Below are 26,485 nucleotides of genomic sequence, written 5' to 3'. Positions count from 1 at the left end.
GTCCCATTACCATCTCCTTTTGCCTTGCACTATCATCCATTTTGTCTCTTAATCTGTCCTGCCTTCCATCCTATCACAAGCCTTCCCTTTTGTTCCTGCCGTCCCCAATTTCCCCCTCCTGTACCTCCTTAAAAACCTTTTCCATCTCCAACTTTTTCCAGTTCTGACGAAGGGTCACCGTCTTGAATCGTTAAGTCTGTTTCTATCTCCACAGATGCGGCCTGACCTGCTGAGTATTTCCAGCATGTTCTATTTTTATTGTTTGTTTAATGTTCGATTTCTAGCTGTATTTCTATTAAATTTCTGAATAATTATCGCCACTGGTGAACACAACCGGTGCAACATGTTTTGTGCAGTATGAACACACAGCGAGTTATCAATTGAACCATCTGGATATTTCTTGCTTCATTGACAGAGCACAAGGAGCTGAGACTGGTGAAAGGAAAGCATCGCTGTGAAGGAAGAGTGGAAGTGTTCTACAATGGGACCTGGGGAACAGTGTGCTCGGAGAAACTGGATCGACATGATGCAGAAGTGATCTGTAAACAGTTACAGTGCGGCCCCCTCATATCTATTGAGTATCACACTCGGTTATTCGGAGCGGGATCCGGACCCATTTGGCTCGATGAGATGGAGTGTGATTCGGACGAATCCTTCCTTTGGCAGTGTCAGACAGACCCGTGGGGTGAACACAACTGTCATCACGGGGAGGATGCAGGTGTTGCTTGTTCAGGTAACACAAGGAACCTCTCAATGTGCGGGTGTTATTTCAAACATTGATGTCCAATACAGTCAGCATATTTCTCCTCTTAACAGGAGCCAAAGTGCAGGAGAGATCCCACAGTTCAAGGGTCTGCGATCGAGAATCTGGGTCTAAACATGAACATTCACCAGGTGCTTCAACCTCTTCATTATACCAACTATCTGACTTGTATTCCAGGCTTGTACTAAATAAATAACAATAAATGATTCTCTTTGATAGACTCGGGACAACCGTTGCGCCTGGTTGGAGGCAACACCAACTGCTCCGGGAGAGTGGAGATATTGTCCAATAACAGCTGGGGCATGGTGTGTGATGACTCCTGGGATATGGCCGATGCCAATGTTGTCTGCAGACAGCTGGGTTGCGGCCCCGCTCTATTGGCCGCAGGAGGGGCCGCAATTGCCCAGGGTGCCGGTCTTATCTGGCTGGATGAGGTGAAGTGCACCGGAAGTGAATCCTTTCTGTCCGACTGTCGTTCCTCACCACCAGGTCAACATGACTGTGATCACAAGGAAGATGCCAGTGTGATTTGTTCCGGTAAGGGTCGCAGGGGGTTTCCTCGTTCTGTAAATATGACTCATGGATTTAGGAAAAGAAGAACAAACTTTATATTTGCAATGCAAAATCTTAATGTTTGAAGTTGCTGAAATATTTGTGCAATATGTTCCACAGAACTCGATTTGCCTCCTACTGCTTCTCCGTTCACACCTGCAGGTACTTATCATTATTAGTACTATTATTTTTATTAATGTTAGCGTTCATATTAGTGGTATTGGTGTTATTGACATTTTCTTGGTTTGTTAATTTCTGAAGTTAACGTGAGCAGTTTTAAATTGACTGGAACATTTAAAAAAAATACAAGGCGGACTGTGTCTGTGTTAAATCTTTCTGTAATCTTGTGATTAAGGACAGGGAGGTAAAACCATCTCCATCCCTGTTGCCATCTGCATAACCCTCGGAGTCCTTCTAATCTGTGAGTTGATCGCACTGATGGCGGTAATACAGAGAAAGTCAACACGAAGAGGTGAGGCTCAAATCTTACCGCTGAACTAACACTTGATCTCACATCGCTTCATATCCTGGCGAGTCTGCAGTTCATTGCACTTTTCCATATGACGTACATTGGCTCCCGGTTAAACGATGCCTGGATTTAAAAATTCTTCTCCTTGTTTTCAAATCCCTCCATGGCCTCACCGGTCCCTGACTCTGTAATCTCCTCCTGCCCCACAACTCCCCCCCACCACCCAGATATCTGAGCTCCTCTAATTCTACACTTTTGAGAATCCCTGACTACAATCGCTCAACCATTGCTGGCCGTGCAGTCTGATGCCGAAGCCCTCAACTCTGGAAATCCCAGCCTAAACCTCTCTATCTCTCTTTCATCCTTTAAGACGTTCGTTAAAACCTACCTCTTTGACCAAGCTTTTGGTCACCTGTCCTAAAATTTATCTTTATGTGTCTCAGTGTCAAATTTGTTGTCTTAAAATACTCATGTGAAGCGCCTTGGAACGTTTTACTACCTTAAGGGCACTTCATAAATACAAGTAGTTGTTGTTTTTGAGTGTCACGTGATCTTGTTCGAAATAAATCTGAATCCGCTTTTGGCGAATTGTTCCATTCAATGTGCTGCCCGAATTAGTAAAATGGGACACTTAAAATGGAGAGTTATTTAAAGTGTCCACATTCACTGTCCCAGTTCATCAGCCGGTACATGAGATTCCAGAAGAAGTTACTTGCTGCAACAGTGGAACAGAAAGTTTAATTGAACTGTTTGGGCTGTGCTTTCAATTATTTTCTGTTATTCTTCCTTTATCCATTGGGTATCCATTCCACCCTTTCAGTTTCTGGGTCCGGTTGCCCAATCTCGAACTCTCTGACCGCGTTCTGCCCACCATTTTGAGAGATGACAGTTTTAAAGGCCTTTCTGCATTCTCCGCTGATGATTCTACCTCCCAACACAACTATTCCACTCCTATCTCACCCACCCAACACATTCCTGCTCCGTGTACACAGCAAGGCTCCTCTCACACTGACGGGACATGCCAAAGAACCATCAGCTCCTCACTCGCGCTTCCAAACTGATGCTGTCCGCAGAGATCAGTCAACTTCACCCAGCTTCTCTTCAGCTAAACTCCCCGTGTGGCCCCGTAAGCGAGCGATCAACTGGAGCTCATTTCTCCTGATACCCCCTCATTCCCTCTTCCCGAAGTCAATACAACTGGCCGCAATCTGCTGGAGGTGAACATGTGTCTGCATAGAGACACAGACAAACACAAGGAATCACACACACAACTAACCTCCTACACATCCATGTTAACTGATTCTGGCCACTGACTATCACTATATCTGTAATTTGGATTTATTCGCTGATGAATTCCTGTGAAACGCGCGTGAAGTGAATCAACATGTTAATCTCCCCGCCCTCCCTCCAACAGGTGCTGTCACTCGCGGCAGGGAGTCACCTGCTGGTTTGTACCAAGCAATTTATGAAGACATTGAGAATATTCCCCCCGGCGAGGATTCCGCTCAGACCCAGGGTTCAGGTCTGTATTTTCCGTTTGATATCGAATCTTCACTGGACAAATATCGCCTCCGCTTAAATACCCCTTTTAATGGTCAATGTACTGACTGGACACGATCAGCAGTCCGCTCACTGTCCCCATGTGAAGGAGTCCTGTCACAGTGGGAGTGTCTCTGTGTCCGTGTGTATAGTGAGAGCAGCAATGGTTTGGGGAAGATTCCCACTGGTCAGTATTGTTCAAAGAACGGGTTTTTGGGTTGTTTCTAAATAGCGAGCAGAGACGCTGTTTCCATTTCCCACCCGGCTCCACACGGACTCCCTCAGATATCTGAGCCCAGGAATGATAAACCCATCGGCTGATTGTATTCTTTTATTTTATATTCACTCAAACATGACATGAAGTCACAGATCGATTGAAACCATCTTCATTCCTTCACTTATTGTCTTCCCTTTAAATATTGGGCCGAATATTCCGATCCCAATTGTGTGTACGCGCTGTGTAAGGCCTGCTTTTACCAGGATGAGTTGAAAAAAGTAACAAAAAATATTTTCACCCATTTATCATTTAAAAATTCGTTTAAAAAAGGTAAGTTTATTTTTAGCTCCGTAAAAAGCTTTAATTTTTTTTTCAAAAAATTACATTTTTCTTTAAAATATTTAATTTATTGAAATTTGAACTAATTTAAAAAAGGTGAAGTTTTTAAAAATTTATTTAAAGTTTTACAGTGTTTTTGGGGTGATCTCCATTCATATATTTGACAGGTCCGTCTGTCAAGTGCATGAAGGGAGATTCCCTTCTTTGATTGGCTCCCCATGGCCCACTTGATCCCAGGGACTCTTGTGTCTCTGGGATACCTGGGCCCTGTGTACTTGGAGTTGGAAACGCCCAGGAGCGGAATTATACGCACCTCAGGAGCCCTCAGGTAAGTGCGTAGATTTTTTCCAGATCAAAGGTCTCCGCACGCGGGAAGCCTCCGATCGCTAAATACGGCCCATTGGCCTCGACGTTGCGGTCGGATGCTTGCTGTAGACGAACGCATCTGAACCGCAAGAAAAGGACGCAGCTCCCTGCTGCCTCCAGATCCTTGGTCTGTTCCACTCCTGGGCCTGTAGGTGTCCGCCTGGGTAAAGGCCCCGTATCCCAGGGGCGCAACCGGTTAACAAGCAGCGGGCCAGTCCAACCAATCACAAAGGGGGATTCCTAATTTGCTTATGGGGATTCCATTTAAGTATAGAATCGCCTTAATCATAATGGCCCAGATTTTCCGGGCCGGATGACCGAGTACGTGGTGTGTACGCAGCCATTCGTGCCCCACAACTTCCGGGCTTCCACCATGCGCAAAAATTCGGAACTTGCGATCTTTCAAGTTTCAGCTCGACAGATCCACCGCATCCCGGGAAATGGACACAAAGCTGGCGGAGAGCTGGGCTATTTAACCAAATACTGCCCAGCGAATGCCCGTGAAACTCTTACACCTGGTAAAAACAGGGGTAAGGACTTCTTTTTAAGAGTAAGACATTAAATAAATATTAAAATAGTTTTAAAAATTATTTAAACATAATAAAACTTTAAAATTAGTTTAGGTTATTTTTAGCCCCTTAAAAAGTTTACATTTTTAGTTCAAAAAGTTAAGCTTTGGCTTTAAATGTTTAATTACATGGTATTTTAATTAATTTTGAATGTGAAATGATTTGTTTTTATTTAACTGGTGTGCAATTGTCTTTTTTAGTGGATTCCTATTCATGATTATGGGGATTCCGTCCGTGAACACATTAGCATAGTGGCGATTCCCCTTTATGATTGGTTGGGCTGGCCCACGTGATCCGAGAGGTGCTTGTGAGCCACGTGCGCCCTGGGTGTGCGCGGTGAGGCCCAGGACCGCAAGTGTCCGAACCTCCCAGACCATCAGGTCGGTTCGCACTATTCTTGCGGTTCGGAGGCATTCACCCGCGGGAAGCCCCCGACCGCAAATTGAAAGAGCATTTACAGCACTTAAATAAATTATTTAAACCCTTATGCTGGTAAAAGAAGGTCTTACCGCTGCGTTTACCCGGTCTAAGGGTTTCGTGGCCATTCGCTGGGCAGTACTTGGGCAAATAATCCAATTCTGCACCAGTGAATGTCAATTTGCTGCGGATCCGAACGATCGGTTAAACAGAATCTGGGCAGATTGCAAGTTCTGGGTTGTCGGGCATCACACGCGGAACCCTGAACTTGCAGGAAACTTACGATGGATGGTGTGTACACCGTCATTGGCCGCGGAAAATCAAGGCCATCATTTCCTGTGTTAGCTGACCTTGGAGTCTCTGTCACGAACATTTCATTTTATTCCCTTTAAACAATCCAATAAAAACTCGCTGCTTTTATGAGTCGACAGTCGCATTGTCCCAGATTCCATTTCTATCGGTGACTGGATTCCTGTATCTGGAACACGTTCCTCGCAGGAAATCCAAACCTGTGATTGATTGTTTCTATCTGACTTATTCTAATAGATTGTATTCTGATATTTAACATTAATTTACACATTGTGCTTCAGGATATTATAGCAATAACGCTTATCGAATCGATGAAACCTTTGTATGGGCTATTTTTAGGGAGGGATGTAACCGTTAACATAAATCATTCCTTTAAAAACAGATGGATGAAGGAATCGGATATTGTCCTCCTTGCACTATTTTCTGACCCATGTGTGGGGCGGGGGTGTCGTCACCGCCGGCGGTTTTAGAGTCTCTGAAAATGAAAGAGACGGTGGAAGGCTGGAGGGATCATGATCAGGAAACACCGCTCACTCGCTCTGTACTAAACAACTATGCTATACATTATTTTCTCTGCTCTGATATCCGAGATATTGCCTGTACTAATAGGCTGTACTGTATATTATTGTGTCTGACCGCTGGGAGGCCGTCATTTATGGTCCATCCTTAGTTGTCCTGATAAGGTGGTGATGGGCCCTCCTCCTAAACCACTGCAGTCCTTGTGGTTAATAATCTCCAACAATGGTGTCATTTGCCTAATTCCAGCACATTGTCACAGGGACGATGAAGCTACTGGGCCGGAAATTGCGGTCGGAGGCTTCCCGCGGGCGAATGCCTCTGAACCACAAGTAAACTCTACACCTACCTGGTGCCTCTGGACCTTCGGACACTTGTGCTCCTGGGCCTCCAGGCATATGCCTTTGTCAAGGCCCACGTATCTCAGGAGCACATGCGGTGCGCAAGCATCCCTGGGATCACATGGGCCAATCCAACAAATCAAATGGGATTCTCATTATGCTCATGGTGGCATAGTGGTTAGCACTGTTGCCTCAAGCGCCAGAGACCCGGGTTCGAATCCGGCCTCGGGCGACTGCCTGTGTGGAGTTTGCACATTCTCCCCGTGTTTGCGTGGGTTTTCTCCGGGTGCTCCGGTTTCCTCCCACAGTCCAAAGATGTGCAGGTTAGGTTGATTGGCTATGATAAATTGACCCTTAGTGTTAGGGGGATTAAATACGTGGGGTTACAGGGATAGGGTGGGATATGTGTTGGTGTAGGGGTTACGGGGATCGGGTGGGATATGTGTCAGTGCAGGCTCGATGGGCCGAAATGGCCTCTATCTGCACTGTGGGGTTTCTGTGATTTCTGTGAAGACTTGCATTAAAATAGCGCCTTTCACGACAACCGGAATGAAGTACTTTTGGAGTGCAGTTACTGTTGTAATGTGAGAAATGCGGCAGCCAAGTTGCGCACAGCAAGCTCCCACAAACAGCAATGTGATAATGACCGAAAAATCTGTCCTTGTTATTTTGATTGAGGATAAATATTTACATACGCAATCCACATAAGTATAATAGGAATCCCCTAAATAATACATTTTAACAAAACTGCAATAAAAGTAAATCATCACATGGTCAAAATTCATTAAAATAAAATTGAATTAAACATTTAAAACGAAAATTTAATTTTTGAATAATAAATGTAAACTTTTTTCAAGGCACATAAAATAACGTAAACTAAATTTAAAGCTGTTTATATGTTTAAATCATTTAAATAAATATATTTTTCTATGTATTTAAATGCTTACACTGGTACAAGAAGGCATTACTCCTGCTTGTACCAGGTGTAAGGGTTGTGTGGACATTCGCTGGGCAGTAGTTGGGCATATAACCGAACCCGGCACCAGCGAATGTCCATTTCCTGCGGATGAGCATGATCTGTCAAACAGAATCTTGACAGATTGCAAGTTCTGTGTTTTTGTGCATGTGCATCACATGTGGAAACACGGAACTTGTGGGAAACTTATGACCATGTATGTTGTGTGTATGCGATCATAGGCCCTGGAAAATCCGGGCCATTATGTTGTCTGCTCCGATGTCCTGAACAACCTCTCCAATAACCATCCATATTCTGTGTTTGACAGTTTTTGCTTCCATTGACTCGCTCAATCAGATTGAATATTACACCAGTAACATTTTGGGTGACACTGACCCGGGATCAGAAAATCCTGAAAGGAACTCCTCCAGTATTCAGGGTGGGTACATTTTTACTTCCTACAATCGCTTTTTTGGACTTCACACTTTCTACTACCTAAAACCAACAACTAAAGATAACAGAGCTTACTTGCTGATGAATGACACTGCCAGGGACCCGTAGTACCGGACAGTGGTTTTAGTTACATAATATTGTAGAAATAATTTGGATTTGAAACAAAATCATGTTAATTTCCCCCAATGGTCTAATGGAATTTTTTTTTCATTCCTGGATTGGCTGGCAAGGCCAGCATTTATTGCCCATCCCTAATTGCTCTTGAGAAGGTGGAGGTGAGACGCCTTCTTGAACCGCTGAAGTCCCTGTGGTGAAGGTACTCCCACAGTGCAGTTACGGAGGGAGTTCCAGGAGTTTGACCCAACAACGATGAAGGAATGTTGATATATTTCCATGTCCGAATGGTGTGCAACTTAGAGGGGAACTTGCAGTTGATGGTGGTCCCAGCTGCCTGCTGCCCTTGTCCTTCTAGGTGGTAGAGGTTGCAGGTTTGGGAGGTGCTGCTGAAGAAGCGTTGGCAAGTTGTTGCAGTGCATCTTGTAGATGGTACACACTGCAGCCACGGTACGCTCGTGTTGGAGGGAGTGAATATTTAAGATTTTGGATGGGGTGCCAACCAAGCGGTTGCATTATCCTCGATGGTGTGTATCTTAGAGTGTTGCAGGAGCTGCACTTATCCTGGCAAGCGGAGAGAATTCCATCAAACTCCTGACTTGTGCCTTGTAGATGGTGGAAAGGCTTTCAGGAGTCAGGAAATGAGACAATCGCCACAGAAGTACCAGCCCCTGATCTGCTCTTCCAGCCATAGTATTTATGTGACTGGTCAATGGTGACACCTTCCATTACTTTGCTGGTGATTGAGAATAGACTGATGGGGCGGTAATTGGCCGGATTGGATTTGTCCTGCTTTTTGTGAACGGTTCATACCTGGGCAGATTCTACATTGTCGGGTAAATGCCAGTGTTGTAACTGAACAGGGACAGCTTGGCTAGAGGTGCGGCTGGTTCTGGAGCACAGGTCTTCAGCTGGCAAGTTGTCAGAGCCCATAGTCTTTGCTGTATCCAGTGCATTCAGCCATTTCTTTATATCACGTGGAGTGAATTGAATTGGCTGAAGACTGGCTTCTGTGATATTGGAGACCTGAGGAGGAGGCCGATATGGATCATCCACTCGGCACTTCCGGCTGAAGATGGTTGCAAACATTGCAGCCTTGTATTTTTCACTCACGTGCTAAGCTCCACCATCATTGGGGATGGGGATATTGATGAAGCCTCTTCCTCCCATTAGATATTTCATTATCCGCCACCATTCACTACTGGATGTGGCAGGACTGCAGAGCTTTGATCTGAACCGTTGATTCTGTAAATTCTGTAACCTTGCTGCCTTCAGTGCTTCTTCCAAGTGGTGTTCAACATGGAGGAGTACTGATTCAGCAGCTGAGGGAGGGTGGTATGTGGTAATCATCAGCTGGTTTCCTTGCCCGGCTCGACCTGAAGCCATAAGACTTCATGGTTCTGGAGTCAATGTTCAGCACTCCCATTACCACTCCCTCCAGAATGTATAGCACTGTACCGCCACCCCTGGTGGGTCTATCCTGCCGGTGGGACAGGACATACCCAGGGATGTTGATGGTGGAGTCTGGGACATTGGCTTAAAGGTATGATTCTGTGAGTATCACTATGTCAGGCTGTTGCTTGCTAGTCTGAGGGACAGCTCGCCCAATTTTGGAACAAGTCCGCAGATGTTAATGAGGAGGACTTTGCAGGGTCGACTGGGCTGGGTGTGTCGCTGTCGTATTCCAGGTGGATCATGATCAGGAAACCCCGCTCACTCTCCCTGTACTAACCGACTGTGTTATACACTATTTTCTCTGCTCTGATACCGGAGGTCTTACCTGTACTAATGGACTGTACCTTATTGTGTCTGACTGCTGGGAGGGCCGACATTTATGTTCCATCTCTAGTTGCCCTGATAAGGTAGTGGTGGGCCATCCTCTGAACCACTACAGTCCTTGTAGTGAATGATCGCCCACAATGGTGTCAGTTACCAAATTCCAGGATATTGTAACAGGGACGATGAAGGTATTTTGTTGTCTGCTCCTATGTGCTAATCAATCTCTCCAATAACCATCCATTTTTTGTGTTTGACAGTTTCGGGTTCCATTGACTCCCTCAATCAGATCGGATATTACACCAGTGACATTTTGGGTGACAATGATCCGGGTTCAGAAATACCTGAAAGGAACTCCTCCAGTCTTCAGGGTGGGTACATTTTTACTTCCTATAATCTTATTTTCGAATTCAAGCTCTCTACCACGTAAACCAACAACTAAAGACATCAGAACTTACTCGCCGAAAAATGAGACTGCCAAGGATCCGTAGTACTGGACAGTGATTTTAGTTACAAAATATTGTGGAAATACTTTTGATTTGAAATAACATCTTATCGACTTCCCCCAATGATATAATGGAAGGAAACATTCAGTTCATTGTGTTTCCTCACACGGCTCTATGGGCCGTGAAATGTGAAATGTATGTGTAGGTTGGGTGGGTGATTCAGTGGGAAATGTGTGACTTTAAAACGGAGACTAAACTGCCTCGACACGACACGGTCCAATCATTGCCCCAGATAACCCCACTTCACCCGAAGACCACATTGGTCCACTCTCCCGCCCTGCAAGGCCCGGGTAGATTGATTTATAATAATATCATTCTGAGCACTCAGTGCTGGCATTTGGTTTCAGTGGAAATCTCTATTTCCTCCCAGGTCCGGTTCTGGGCGATTATGACGATGTCGAGACTGGAGTCACTGACACTCAGGGCGGTCACTTTCTGCTGGACGGTGGTCCTGATGATCTCCTCACACTCAGAAGTGCCGGCGGTGATCTCTCCACTCTCGGTGAGTTACATCTCTGACATCCCCGCAGTCACCAGCCCTCTGTGTAGGAATGGACTGGCGCTGTTTTAAATTCCCTTTCAATCGGCGGTGACACGGAGCGATGGTTGATTTAAGTCCATGTTGTGATTACAGGAAATGAAGTGTTCTAGAAAAGAGATGTCCTAGAAAAGAGATCCTGATGCTGTTCAGTGTGGATTATCTTCCTTGTTAATACTCGCACCAGGAATCATTCCAGTGCTCAAACTGAACCGCCCGATTCTCGGATATTAGATGCACCTCGTCTGCTGTCACCCAGCGGTAAAACCCAGCACGGGGGTGTGGGCAGAAAACAATTCTCTTCCACTCACAGACCAGCAAAGTCCAGCCCCTTCACCAAATTGACAGATATATGTGACCCACACTGATGCGGGTTTTACCGCCATCATTAACCCATAATCTGTCTCTCCCACAGTGTACAGCTCTCAGACCCGCACTGATCCCGGTTTACCGGTTCCTTCCACTCCTGTTAACAATGACCATGTTCACTGTGACACGTTCACAACCCCGGAAATTCCGCCACCGATGGGCAGTGACTGTGTGGCTCAAAATGTTACATCTACGTCAAGCCGGTAAGAGCAATGTTTTATTATATGTTGCATTGTTTGTGCCCCAGTGCTGGGGGAGTGTCCAGTCCCGGGTGGATTCTACTGTGTGACAATGGGCAGTGTGTTCAACCGTTAGTGATACTGAAACTAGCAGAGATAACATGCTGTGTATTTACTGTGGAAATAAACACCCCATTTTACTGGCTGTAATTAATTCAATTCTGTGATTGTGGGGAGTGTCTTTAACGGCAAACTATATTGAAACCATCAGAGAGATTATGTTTATTTATTAGTTAAATAAAAGTCAAATAGAAGTGACATATCAGGGAGAATATTGTGAGTAGTGAAAAAGACTCCATTTGATTGTATATTGTGTTGGTGAATTGTTTAATCCTCTCTCTCTCTCTCAAGCTGTTTGTTTTTTCCTTTCAGGTAAAAGTCAGCGGAAAATCCCGGATGCGATGTCCCGGGGCGTGTCACAGAGTAGCGGGAAATATTGTGTGTGAAATCTGAGAGAATATACATTAACTTTTCCAACAGTGTGTACATGCTGAATGTGCTTCTCTTCACGCTATAAACAACACTTTAGTTTATCAATCGCCATGTTAATTTGTTTTGAAATAAATAGATTTAGCTCTTCTTTATATTTTGGCTGCGTTCTGCTTAATTAAAATTATAAAACAAAGAATGTATTCGGATCATTGCTCTGTCTATATTAATACTGTAAGACACTGCTCTGCGTGGATTAATCAACTCTGTAACAGAGATTAAGAACCTATGTTTATTGTTGAAGGTTTTATATGAACTTCATTTTGTAACCGCTTCACTTTTTCATCCTCTATTTAAGATGGTTCTCAACCTGCAGGGGGGTCAAGTGATGTACGTAGCGTTTAAAAATATAAAATGCATTTTATAAATATTATGTTTGAAATTTGTGCCTTTGTCGATGTTCATGTTTTTATTATGTCCCATGAGTAAACACACACAAATTCCTAGATACAGCAGAATATTGTTTTACTGCACGACACCTGCCCCTGGGAATTCGGCGTATGGCGGGAGACCCGGAGAATCTGATCAGAGTTCCACGGCCACTGTTGTTGGACTTTAATTCTAAAAGCTAAATACTTCAGTTATTCAGACGCAGTGAGCAATGGTCACTCAATCAGCAAAACGACTGTACCGTGCAGTGTCCGCCAGCAGGTGGCGATGCTTATTCCATCAGTATGACCACTGCAATGGCAAGTATCCACCAGCAGAGGGCGAACATTATTATAAATAAAAACAGAAAATGCTGGAACCACTCAGCAGGTCAGGCAGCATCTGTGGAAAGAGAAACAGTTAACGTTTCACGTCAGTGATATCTTCAGAAATCTAAAATGTTAGAGATTAACCGCTTTTAGTAAATAAAGAGCCAGGGAAAAGGGGGCATGAAAAGATCAAAAGGCTGAATGTCTGTGATTGGATGGAGGGCAGGAGTGATTCAGTGAATCCTCGCTTCCCTCACTCTGATCCATGTCCCTGTGAACTTGCAGCATTCCATTCTCTCAGGTACAAACCTGACATTATCATTAAATCTGCTGATAAGGGAGTCGCTGTTGTTGTGTGTTGAAAATAGCGCCACCTTGTGGAGTTTAAACACAATGGCCCACAATTTGCGATCGGAGGCTTCCCGCGGGTGGATGCCTCCGACCTGTGAAAAATCTCCGCATTTCCCTGGTGGCCCGGGAGGTTTGGAGGCTCGCGATCCTGGGCTTCTCCGGGTCCGCGCGGGCAGAGGCCCAGGGATCTCAGGTGCGCATGCGGGTCACAAGCACCCCTGGGGTCACATGGGCCAGCTCAACCAATAAAAGAAGGGAATCCCCATTCATACTTCTGGGAGTTTCGTGCGGACGGAGCGCCCATTAATATGAATGGGGATCACTTTAAAAATACACGAACTCATAAAATAAATAAATAAATTACATAGTTAATATTAATTAAAATGCCTTTTAATGCTATTGTAATCGAATAATTAATGTTTTGAACAAATATGCATTAACGGGACTAAAAATAATCTTAACTTATTGGACAGGGTTGTTAATGTATAAATGTGTGATAACATTTTATTTAGCTTTTTTAAAACTCTTATTCTGGTAACAGCAGGCCTTACACCTGCATTTATCAGGCATAAGAATTTCACAGGCATTCAGCGGGCGTAAGTTGGGCAAATAGCGGAAATCTCCACCGGCAGAGGCCCATCTCCCTGGGATACGGAGGATCTGTCAAGAAGATTCCGATGCCTAAATCTGGAACCAGCGCGGCCCCTACGGTCACGTACACATCTCGTACACACCCGTAGGTGTCGCAAAATACACCCCAAACTCTGACATCTCCTCGTCCCTCCCCCGCACCGTGACCCCACCACCGAACATCAAGCAATCCTTTCCCAGACTGGCACTGACCTCATCTCCTCTGGAGATCTTCACCGCACGGCCTCCAAACTCATAGCCCACTAACCTGGCACAGCCCCTGCTGCCTCCTTTCAAACATCCACAGATAGGACCCCGCCGGTAGAACAATCATATCAACCTGTTAATGCCCCCGGAACTGATTTCTTCCTATCACAACTGTAAATGTTCTCCCCTTGTCTAATCTCTTCCGACGCCATTCACCTTTTTCACCATTCCATTTTCTTGGTCATAGCCGTCTCCTTTTCACCATAGATGTCCAGTCCTTCTACAACCTCACTCCCACCAAGACGCCCAGTCGCTCTACACCTCCACATCACCAGGATGGGCTGCGGTCCCTGCGCTTCTTCCATACATGGCGGCTAAACCAATCCTGATCCACAACCACCCTCCTCCACCTGGCCACACTCGGTCTCACATTAAACAGCTTTTCCTTTGACGCTGCTCACTTCCTCCAAATAAATTTGTCACTGGTGAACCTATATGGGTCCAAGCTATGCCGGTCTTTTAACGTTATATATGGAATATTCCTTGCTTCAGACCAAGTCAGGTCACATCCTTGACATCTTTTATCTGGTGCGTTGATGTCTGTGCGGCTTCCTGCTCAAGCCGTGAACTGAAAAATTTCATCAATTTTGCTTTAAATTCCACCGTTTCACATGGCCAACTCGAACTCTTCCCTTCCGTTCTTGACTTCCTGTCTACATGTCTTGGGTTAGGTTGTTTAAAGTGAATCCCACAGCTACCTTGATCATACATCCTCCAAACCTGCTTCGAGTAAGGTCTCCATTCCATTCTCCCAGTTTCTCTGTCTGTATCACACGATGATGCCACCTTCAATACTGGTGCCTCAACAATGCCCTCCTTTTTGCTTTCCAAGGATTCCCCTCCACAGAGGTTGACAGGACCCTCGACTGTGGATGGAGAGAAAACACAGCGAACTACAAGCCAGTTAGCCTGATATCAGTCGTCGGGAAAATGCTGGAATCCATTGTTAAGGAAGTGGTATCAGGGCACTTAGAAAATCATAACATGATTAGGTAGAGTCAACATGGTTTTATGAAAGGGAAATCATGTTTGACAAATTCATTAGTGTTTTTTAAGCATGTACCTAGCAGGGTAAATAAAGGGGAACCAATGGCTGTAGTATACTTGGAATTCCAAAAGGCAATTGACAAGGTGCCACGTAAAAGGTTATTACATATGATTAGGGCTCATGGGATTAGAGGTAAAATAGTAGTATGGATTGAGGATTGGTTAACATACAGAAAACAGAGTAGGAATAAAAAAATCTTTTTCATGTTGGCTGGCTGTATCTAGTGTGGTGGCGCAAGGATCAGTATTGGGGCCTCAGCTATTTACAATCTATATTAATGACCTAGGTGAAGGGACCGTGTGTAATGTATCCAAGTTTGCTGCAGATGCAAAGCTAGGTGGAACAGTAAGCTGTGAGGAGAAACAGTCTGCACTGGGATATAGATAAACTAAGTGAGTGGGTAGTAAGGTGGCACATGGAGTATAATGAAGGGAAATGTGAGGTTATTCACATTGATTCAGCCAGGTGTGTGCACATAGCGACCTTGCATTAACCTCTTCAGCAATCTCCAGCCAGGCAGCCTTTGTCTGTGAGGAGGCTTCCTCCGGTCTTCAGGAGTCATAGATTCATCGAGTCAGAACGGCACAGAAGGAGGCCATTCGGCCCATCGAGACCGGACCGGCTTTCTGCAGAGCAATCCAGTCAGCCCCATTCCCCTTCTCTATCCCCGTAGCCCTGCAAGTTTATTTCCCGCAAGTGCCTATCCAGTCTCCCTTTGAAAACATTGAGTGTCTCCGCTTCCACCACATCCGTCGGCAGCGAATTCCAGGTCCTCACCACTCGCTGCATAAAAAGGTTTTTCCTCACAGCACCCCCGTATCTCTTGTCCAAAATCATAAATCTGTGTCCCCGTGTCATTGTACCATCAACTAGTGGGAACAGCCTTTCCTCGTTAGCCTATCCAAACCTGTCATAATCTGTACACCTCCATCAGATCACCCCTCAGCCGCCTTTGCTATAATGAAAACAAATCCAGCTTCTCCAACCTGTTCTTGTAGCTAAGATCCCCATCCCCAGAACCATTCTGGTGAATCTCCTCTGCACCCTCTCAAGGGTCTTCACATCCTTCCTAAAGTGTGTGGTCCAGAACTGGACACAATACTCCAGTTGTGGCCTAACCAGCACTTTATAAAGATTCAGCATCGCGTCATTACATTTGTACTCAATATCTCTATTTATGAAACACAAGATCTCATATGCTTTGCTAACCACACTCTTAATATGTCCCGCCACCTTCAGGGACCTAAGCTCATTAACTCCCATGTCCCTCTGACCCTGCACACTCTTTAAAACTGTGCCATTAAGTGTATATTGCCTCTCCCGGTTCCTTCTGCCAAATTGCATCACCTCACACTTCTCTGTATTAAATTCCATCTGCCAATTGTCTGCCCATTCTGCTCGCTTTCCTATGTCCTGTTCCAGTTGATTGGTATCATTCTCACTGTTTGCTACACCCCAAGTCTGGTGTCATCGGCAAATATAGAATTTCCAGGTCATTTATATATATCAAAAAAATCAATGGGCCCAGCACTGACCCTAGGGGAACACCACTGTCTACCATCCTCCAGTCTGAAAAACAGCCATTATCCACAATTCGCTGTTTTCTGTCCTTAAGCCAAGTCCATTTCCAAGCTGCCACTGACCCACCTATTCCATGAGCCTCAATTTTGTTAACAACCTTCTATGTGATACTTTTTCAAACGCCTTCCTAAAATCTATGTAGACAACATCCATTGCATTCCCTTCATCGATCCTCCGTTACTTCATCAACAATTTCAATTCGATTAGTCAAACATGATCTGCCTTTTACAAGTCCGTGTTGGCTCTCCTTAATTAGCTTAAACGTCTCCAATTTTAGGCTTGATTATTGTTTCTAAAACTTTACCCACCAGTGATGTTAAACTGACCGGCCTGTAGTAACTAGGATTGTCCTTACACCCTTAGGGAACAGAATCTCCCTGCGTCCTCTTACTCCCTGCACAAGAGCTTGCAGCGAGTCCTCAGTGAATCGGGGAGCAGCCTTGGATTTTGAGCACTCAGGGTCACCTTGGCCCATTCAAGCTGCAGCAGTAACGAGAAATGAGAGGCTGAGGCTACATGGAGCCCTTAAAAACAAGTGTAGCTGTGACCTCATCAGTGCAGACCAACAGACCCGCTCCCAGTCACTGCAGCAGGCAGCGCGCACCACGGGACTAATTGGTCCAATTAAATCAAAATGGGACATCGGGAGCGGCTGAAACCGGCAGCGGGTCCGAAACCCGCCCACCAGGCAACCCGGCTCCATCCCGCCTCCTCCACTAAAATCAAGGCCGGCTGCAAATTTGTCCCGAACTCCATCAAAGTTCTGTTTTTGCTCCCAGCCTGATGTATAATTACCCTGATAACTTTAAGGAAGATAAATTATCTTAACGACAATGTGATTCTGTCTCAGGGAAAGTGCGGGCTCTCCAAATGTGTCACTCGCTAACTTGTGGCCATGGCAACGATGCATCTACTGGTCCTTATCGTCAGTCTGATATTGAGGCAGATTCCTATTGCTTTTTGGGAACAGATTCGTTTTGTGGAGTCCATTCCACTGTGTAATATCCACACGGTCCTGCTTTATGCAGCCACGCGCTGTTCTGTCTGGTTCACAGTCACTTTCACCTTTGATCAATTTGTGGTCATTTGTTGCCAAAAGCTCGAAACTAATTATTGCTCCGAGATAATGGCGGCTGTGGTTCTAGGAACAGTGACTATGCTGAATTGTTTAAAGAACATTTTCCAGTTCTTTATGTTAACAGATTGGAATATGCTTGGGAACTCGCCCTGGTTTTGTTTTGTCACAAGCTGGGTTCGCATTTCACGGGTGTGGGGAGCTATCGAATTCCTTCATTATATTCTAACCCCGTGTGTCCCATTTATTCTGATTTTGCTGCTCAATGCTAAAACTGTCAGATACATTTTCGTCCCCAACAGGACCCGTGCCTGCTTTCGAATTTTAGTACCTGCATTTTGCACTGACATTATTTTAAAGGCAAGGCTATACCTAAATCTAAATTAGATGAATGTTTGGAGAAGTATATCCATCAACATAAGTGTATGGACTTGACCCTTGACACTGTCCTGCAAGCTGATCGATCAGATTGGGTCAGAATTTGATTTGAGGAAGATTTAGATATAAAACAAAATTATAAAGATAAAATGCCTGATGGTCCAAAGCTTATTTATGGCCTGTTACGCTCTCTCTAAACAGATAGAGGAGTGTGAAATCCAGTGTGATGAGCTGGAATCTGCTAACTTAGCAGAGAAACAAAGCTTGCAGAGTGAGAAGCAGTCGGTTAAACAGACTCACTGGCTCCCCAGGTTAATATGAAACAATAGGTTTGGAGGAGGTGAATGCATGAGTCCAGCGTGAGAATTCATAGCTGAGCGATGATGTGTCAGAGCTAGGTCGAGCATTCAGAATGGTGCTTCAGGACAGAAGTGATGGCACCCCAGCCCGGCATGAGGTTGAAAAGGCCATCCGACAACTGAAGGACAACAAGGCCTCAGGAGCAGATGGAATCCCCGCTGAGAAATTAAAGTATGGCAGACAAGCACTACTGGCGTGAATTCATGAACTCATTTCTCTTATCTCAGAGACGCCGTAATTGTGACCATTTTCAAGAAAGGTGACAAGTCTGATTGCCGTAATTACAGAGCAGTTTCCCTGTTGTCTGACACAGGGAAAGACATCGCAAGAATCCTCCTCAATCGCCTTTTCCCAGTGGCCGATGAGCTCCTCCCAGAGTTGCAATGCGGATTGCGCCCAATAAGGAGCACAATGGACATGATCTTCACCGCACTTCAATTACAAGAGAAAAGCGGGGAACAGGGGTACATGGCCTTCTTTGATCTCACAAAGGCCTTCAACACTGTCAACCATGAGGGATTCTGGGGTGACATCCTCCAATTCGGCTGCCCTCAAAAGTTTGTCACCATCCTCCACCTGCTTCACGACGACATGCAAGCCGTGATCCTGACCAACGGTTCCACAAGAGACCCAATTCACATATGAACCGGGGTCAAACCAGGCTGTGTCATCGCACCAACGCTCTTCTCCATCTTCCTTGCTGCAATGCTCCATCTCACCCTCAGTAAGCTCCCCACTGGAGTGGAGCTAATTTACAGAACAAACTGGAAACTGTTCAACCTCCATCACCTCCAGTCCAGATCCAAGGTCGTCCCATTCCCTGTCATCGAATTACAGTATGCAGACGACGCTTGCATTTGCGTTCACTCGGAGATCGAACTCCAAACCATCGTCAACACCTTCATCAAAGCATACGAGTGCATGGGCATTATACTAAACATCCGTAAGACAAATGTCCTCTACCAACCTGCCCCCGCCACACGGTACTGCCCCCCAATTATCAAAATCCATGACAAGGACTTGGACAACGTGGACCACATTCCATACCTGGGGAGCCTACCGTCAACAAGGGCAGACGTCAATGACGATGTCCAACACCACCTTCAGTGTGCCAGTGCAGCCTTCGGTCGCCTGAGGAAGAGAGTGTTGAAGACCAGGACCTCAAACCCAGCAGCAAGCTCATGGTCTACAGAGCAGCAGTGATACCTGCCCTGCTGTATGCCTCAGGGACATGGACCATGTACAGCGGGCACCACAAAGCACTGGAGCGGTACCACCAATGCTGCCTCTGCAAGATCCTGCAAATCCATTGGCAGGATAGGCGCACCAAGGTCAGTGTTATCGCTCAGGCCAACATCCCCAGCATCGAAGCTTTAACCACACTCGATCAGCTCCGATGGACTGGTCACATTGTCCACATGCCCAATACGAGACCCCCAAAGCAAGCACTCTACTAGGAGCTCCGGCATGGAAAGAGAGCCCCAGGTGGGCAGAGGAAACGCTTCAAGGACACCCTCAAAGCCTCCTTGAAAAAGTGTAACATCCCCATTCACACCTGGGAATCCCTGGCCCAAGGCCGCTCAAAGTGGAGGAGAGGCATCAGGGAAGGCGGCAAACACCTCGAGTCTGACAGTTTAAGCATTGTGCAGGCAGCGCAAGGAGCGCACGTTAACCCAAGCACCCCACCCACCAGCCCCTTCAACCACCGTCTGTCCCATCTGTGACAGAGATTGTAGGTCCCGCATTGGACTCATCAGTCACCTGTGAACTCATTTTTAATGTGGAAGCAAGTCATCCTCGGTTCCGAGGGACTGCCTAAGGGTCGTGTGGTGAGCTGTAACATGGAGACAACATACGCTGCCTCTGTGTCCGAGGGCCGATCAGCGGTGGCTGCCCTGTATCCCCCAGTAGCTGCCCCCAGAGCTAGTAAAAGAGGGTAATCAGTTGGGACAGGGCTTGAGATCTGAATCTGACAGTGAGGGTGATGTGCTTCTGATAGAGGCAGTGCAGAGATCAGGACAGGGGCCGGTGCCTCCGGTATTGGGGTTGTTGCGGTCAGTCCTGCAATACCCAGATGCAGATGCAGATAATGTGGAGCCAGCAGCAGCTGCAGCAGATGCTGCTCCGACCTCAGGGAAAATTTTAAAAGAATTAGCAAAGGATGGAGGGATGTTCGACCCTGACAAGTGATCGATCTTTGAGCATGTTAGGCAGGTGGAAGATGTGAGGATCAGGCTGCAATTACAGCCGGAGGACCTGATATGGCTTCTTCCTCTCAGCCTCCCTGTGGACAATGGCGCTCGATTCCCGCTCATGGTCAAGAGGGCAGGAAAACTCCCCAGCAGTTGTTGGGAAGTTACAGCAGTCTCTACAGCCGGAGGAATCAGGGTGGCCTTGGTTCCTGGGACTAGGCAGAGTCCCAGTGAAGTCCCGGTTGAGTATTGTGATGGGTTATGGTGCTGATGGACGCGTGTCCCTGAACTGCCCCAGGCTGCCGGTAACTTGTCTCACAGAAAGTCGCTAGTTCGAGGTCTTCAGCCTGCCCTGCGGCCGCGCCTGGAGGAATCATGTCACTGGCAAACGCTCTGCTTTTCCCATTTACAAGCGGCTCTGATTCGCCTGTGGAGCAGCCAGGGACAGGCACCAGGATGGAACAAGCCTAAAATAGCTGGGTTTGAGGAGCCCAACCAGCAACAGCAGGTGGAGCCACTGATAGCAGAGGGGCTGATCAGAGCGATAATTGGGGGCCGGATCTGGAATCCACCGCCTCACAGCCCTGGGTGGAATCAGGATCGCGGGAGCGGACCCGGCCCGGGAAGGTGGAGCACAAAAACCTGATGCCGGGGAAACCCGGGCAATGGACCCCGCCCACAAATACTGTCTGACCAATTAGATCACAGCAACACTCCTGTCGCTCACTGGCGTTTGAGAGCCCCGCCCACATTGTGACATAGGGGTCTGAGAGCCCCGCCCACATTGTGATGGGTGAGGGGTCTGGGAGTCCCGCCCACATTGTGACGGATGGGGAGTCTGGGAGCCCCGCCCACATTGTGACTGATGGGGTGTCTGGGAGCCCCGCCCACATTGTGATGGATGGGGGGTCTGAGAGCCCCGCCCACATTGTGACAGATGGGGGTCTGGGATTGACGGTTTCGGGCCTCGCGGGTGGTCCTGGCACCGCTCCAATTTGACGACGAATGATTGCTTGTTTAATCTCACCAACCGACTGCTGATATTCCCAGGAAAGGTGACAGAGGAGGTTATATGAGAACATAAGAAATACGAGCAGGACTAGGCCATACCGCTCTCGAGCCTGCTCCACCTTTCAATAAGTTCATGGCTGATCATCAACACCAACTCCACTTTCCCACCCGATCCCCATATCCCTCGATTTCCCAGAGTGCAAAAATCTATCGATCTCTGTCTTGAATATACTCAACGACTGAGGATCCACAGCCCTCTGGGGCAGAGAATTCAGAAGATTCATAGCCCTCTGAGTGAAGAAATTCTTCCTCATCTCTGTCCTAAATGGCTGACCCGTTATCCTGAGACTATGACCCCTAGTTCTAGACTCTGCAGCCATTGGAAACAATCTCTCCGCATCTACCTTGTCAAGCCCTCGAAGAATTTGATTCGTTTCAATTAGAACACCTCTCATTCTTCTAAACTCCAGAGAATATAGACCATTCTACTCAATCTCTCCTCATAGGAAAGCCCATTCATCCCAGGAGTCAATCTAGTGAACCTTCATTGCACCCACTCTGAGGCAAGTATATCCTTCCTTAGGTAAGGAGACCAAAACTGTGCACAGTACACCAGGTAAAGTCTCACCAAATCCCATATAATTGCAGCAAGACTTCCTTATTCTTATATTGCAACCTGCTTGCAAAAAAGACTAACATACCATTTGCCTTCCTAATTGCTTGTGGTACCTGCATGTTAACTTCCTCTGATTTGTGTACAACGACTCCCAAATCACTCTCAAGATCACCATGTACTCATTTCTGACATTTTACGAAATATTCTCCTTTCCCATCTTTCCTGCCGAAGTGGATAATTTTACACTTCCACACATTATACTCCATCTGCCAGCTTCTTGCCTAATCACTTAACTCGTCTATATCCCTTTGCAGCCACTTTACGTCCTCCTCACAGCTTACTTTCCCACTGGTTATACGCAATCACAACACGGTTGCAGTGGCTATAAAAGGTGGAGACCTGGGTCTGGATGTTCTGCTCATGTGTCTCCCAGAACTGAAACAATTAGAACCCACGGCAGAGTTTCATACTGACTTCATCACTCATAAACCTGACTGTGGCAGGGCCAGTACAGAAGGTAAGTCTCTCATCCTGACCCACTTCACCAGAGACAGCAACCCTCTCTGAGAAAGACGGTACCCTCACCCCATAGATTGGCCATACCCCTACCCTAGAAAGACAGTACCCTCACCCCATAGACTGACAGTACCCCTACCCTAGAGAGACAGTACCCCTACCCCAAAGACTGGCAGTAGCCCTACCCTAGAGAGGCAGTCCCTCTACCCCATAGATTGGCAATACCCCTACTTTAGAGAGAGAGAGTACCCCTACCCCATTGATTGGCAATATACCTATACTAGAGAGACAGTAACCCCGCTCAAAAATTGGCAATAAGCCTATACTAGAGAGACAGTACACCTACCCCATAGATTGGCAGTACACCTATACTGGAGAGAAATTTCCCCTACCCAAGAGAGAGAGACTATCCTCGGGAGAGAGACCGCAACACTACACGAGCGAGGGAGTAACCCAGTTTCGAAAAACTGTACCCCAGACAAGAGAGCCAGTAACCCTACCAGAGAGGAGAGTGAGAGACAACATTGCTAAGTTAGAGAGAGAGCACCCCTGACTGACAGAAGCAGTTCGGCTTCCCGAGAGAGAAAGTTCCACTAACGTGAGAGATATTACGCCTTCTGCAGAGAGACAGAACCTCAGCCGAGAGAGAAAATGCCCAAATGAGACAGTGCCCGAGGGAGACAGTGCCCAAGGGAGACAGTGCCACTACCCGAGAGAAACATTACCCTTACCCGAGAGAGACAGTGCCCCTTCCCGAGAGAGACGGTGCCCATACATGAGAGAGACAGTGCCCCAACCTGAGAGAGACATTACCCCTACCCGAGAGAGAAAGTACCCCTACATGAGAGAGACAGTACCCCTATATGAGCGAGACAGTACACCTAGCTGAGAGCGACAGTGCCCCTACCCGACAGAGACAGTACACCTACATGAGCGAGACAGTAAACCTACAGGAGAGTGAAAGTGCCCCTACCCGAGAGGCATTACCCCTACCCGAGAGAGACAGTGCCCCTTCCCGAGAGGCAATACCCATACCCGAGAGAGACAGCACCCCTACCCGAGAGAGACAGTGCACATACCCGAGAGGGACAGCGCCCCTACCCGAGAGGGACAGCGCCCCTACCCGAGAGGGACAGTACCCCTACCATAGATTGAACACCTCCCCGATAGAGACAGTTCCCTTAACTGGGAGAGAGAGTACATCTACCCGAGAGAGACTGTACCTCTACCTGAGACAGAATTTGCAAAATGGGACAAACATCCAATTGAGATCCTACATGCAGAACTCTGTAAAAGTATCCTCCGGACTCAAAGGAAAACCGTAAACAATGCATGCAGGGCAGAACTAGGCCAATATCCATTAATAATCACTATCCAAAAAAGCGCCACCAAATTTTGGAAACACCTAGAAATGAGCAACCCCCAATGCTATCATTACGAAGCCCTGAAATGCCAAGAGAGGACCATAAAGAAGAATACCCTCAGTCAACTAGTCCTGGGACTCAGTGAAGTAACTACCTACACTACTAACAATAACCAGCCCAAGGACAGTGACAGCGTAACACAAAGAATTCGACCCAACACAATCGTCGCTAAGCAAAAGGAAAAATATGTCATATTGGGTAGAAACAACAAAAACCCAAAGCAAACTCAATTGCTACTTGGCCCTAAACAGACAATACAACATGGCTGATTACCTGACCAGGGTAAAGCATAGCAAAATGAGAAAAACCTTGACAATGTACAGACTTAGTGAACATAGCCTGGCGATCGAAAAAGGTAGACACAGGCAGACCCTGCTACCAAGAGAGGATAGGATATTCTCTCACTGCAGTCAGGGAGTGGTGGAGACAGAGATGCACTTCCTCACAGCGTGTAGAAAATATCAGGGCATAAGGGAGAATTTCTACCCAAAATTCACAAAAATATGCCCGGAATTCAGAAATTTGAATGACGACCCAAAACTCCCACACCTACTAGGTGAAGAGAGAAATTGTGTAACCTTAGCGGCACACTATGTTACAGCTTGCCATAAACAGAGGGACAACCACTAAATATAAGAAAAGAGTATAAAAATTATATGAATGTATATTTATACACTCAGGGATACATCTGTTTGTACACTGTATGGATAGATCTGTATTTTTGTGTACAACCGTGAATGTTATTCGATGCTTTGGCAACATAAGATGTACCTTGTCATGCCAAGAAAGCGATTTGAATTGAATTGAATTGAATTGACAGAGAGTACCCCTACCCGAGAGAGACAGTACCCCTACCCAAGAGAGACTGTACCCCTACCCGAGAGTGACAGTACCCTTACTCGAGAGAGACACGACATCTACTTGAGAGAGACACTACATCTACTTGAGACTGTGCCCCTACCCGAGAGAGACAGTATACCCTTCCCGAGAGAGACAGTGTCCCTACCCAAGAGAGACAGTACCCCTTCCCGAGAGAGACAGTACCTCTACCCGAGAGAGACAATACCCCTTCCCGAGAGAGACAGTGTCCCTACCCGAGAGAGATAGTACCCCTAACCGAGAGAGACAGTATCCCTACCCGAGACAAACAGTACACCTACCAGAGAGTGACAGTACCCCTACCCGAGAGTGACAGTACCCCTACCCGAGAAAGACGGTACACCTACCCATGAGATATGGGTACATATTCCTGTAAGAATTAATGTGTCAGCATGGAACATTGAAACCTATGAATATTTTGAGATCACTACTGGAGTTAGTAATTTAGTGTATGAATTATATCTGATACTCGAATAATATCACTCACATGCCCAATATCACTCACATGGTTGTCAGGCTAGTTCACCATAGAGATCGCAGCGACACGTCAGAGTGGTATGAAGTGTCCTTGGAGGAAGTTGGAACTGGAACTGCCTGTTGGAACAGATAAAGGAGAATTTTAGCACTATTAAATAGAGAGAAGGCAGTTGGGATCGATATACCCATGATTGATGGGATTAGAGAACAGGCAATACAAGAGAAATTGATGGTGGAAAACATGCACAACTTTGCAGAAAATTTGAGGGAAGTACAAAGTGCTTTCAATAAGTTGAGCAGTAATATCAATGCAATGATGACTAAAAGATAAAGGGAAATGGCCTGTGGATTGACAGGACCGTATTTTCCGTTCGGAGGTTTCCTGCGTGCGGTTCTGGAATAAATCCACGGTCTTACCCGAGGGTTCTCAAGGTCCGGACACTTCCGCTCCTGGGCCTCTCCAACTGGAAATGTGCAGGGCCCACGTATCCCAGAGGCACATGCGGTTCGCAAGCGTCCCTGGGATCATGTGGGCCATGGGGAGCCAATCAAAGAAGGGAACCTCCCTTCATACACTTGACAGACAGACCTGTCCAATATATGAATAGAGATCACCCCAAACACAATCAAACATTCAATATATATTTTTTTTAAATCACGTTATTAAAATTAGTTGAAAGTACATTAAAATTAAATATTTTAAACAAAAGTTTAACTTTTTTACAAAAATAACTAACTTAACTAAACTGGGTTAAAATAAACTTACCTGTTTTTAAAGCATTTTTAAATGATAAATGAGTGATTTTTTTCTTTTTTCAAATCTTATGCTGTTACAAACAGGCCTTACACCTGCTTACTCCCGATCTCTCTCCTCTTGGAAAGTGCGCTTGTGTGTGAACAGTGAGTGAAAGCAACGATGGGTATGGATGTGAAGCCCTCCTCAGTGGAATATCCCGCCGGCACAGGAATATTGTGCTTTCTTACCGGCCCTGGTGAGTGACCAGAAGTTCCCTGGCAAGTGAAGATCTGAACTTCGAGAAGGGAGTTGGTGTCCTCAGAGGACAGTGGGCATATTCGGGTGAAGTTCTGTGGATTGGGGTGGAAAGAGGGGCGGATGTATCGGGGATTCTGTTACATTTCAATTCC

At 46.3% G+C, this 26,485-nt stretch overlaps 1 pseudogene; it reads left to right on the top strand.

Annotated features, from left to right (window-relative positions):
* Positions 1-11,315, top strand: part of LOC147098115 (scavenger receptor cysteine-rich domain-containing protein DMBT1-like) — a 53,958-nt pseudogene extending 42,643 nt beyond the window's left edge.
* Positions 11,316-26,485: the final 15,170 nt, after the last annotated feature.

Source organism: Somniosus microcephalus, chromosome 30 (assembly GCF_052327205.1).
Source record: "Somniosus microcephalus isolate GS21.2 chromosome 30, FLI_Smic_1.0, whole genome shotgun sequence".
Taxonomy (NCBI): domain Eukaryota; kingdom Metazoa; phylum Chordata; class Chondrichthyes; order Squaliformes; family Somniosidae; genus Somniosus; species Somniosus microcephalus.
Note: the sequence above shows the minus strand (reverse complement) of the source record. Positions and strands in the feature narration are given on the sequence as shown.